We start from the raw sequence: 471 nt of genomic DNA on the forward strand, positions 1-471 counted from the left end.
CACACACACACACTCACACACACACACACACACACACTCACACACACACTCGCATATACATCCAGTTCATTCTCAGCAAGGAGTTCATTAATGCCAGACCAAGACCTTAGTGTGTTGTTTGTGATCCAAGCTTCCCACTCTCGTATTCTGTCAGTAATGTTTGCCAAAATCTCTAACCAAATACCTTTGCCTAATTTTGTAAATATTTGAAGCCAAAACTTATATAATTATACGATACATTTGACTACCACATCTTTCCATACCATTTGTTTGGCTTATGTCTTGTTTCACTTCAATTTGCTAAGATCCTTTGCTAAGATTTGCTAAGGACCCTTCGCTCTCTCTCGTCGGAATTCAATATAATTTTTTTTTAAAGTTCTTATATATACTGTGTTGAGTTAAACAGCTTAAGGCTCTCGTACACATCACGTAATGGTCAGGGTGACGAAATCTAGTTCATTACTCGGTGAT

This window comes from Procambarus clarkii, chromosome 5 (assembly GCF_040958095.1).
Source record: "Procambarus clarkii isolate CNS0578487 chromosome 5, FALCON_Pclarkii_2.0, whole genome shotgun sequence".
Lineage (NCBI taxonomy): Eukaryota > Metazoa > Arthropoda > Malacostraca > Decapoda > Cambaridae > Procambarus > Procambarus clarkii.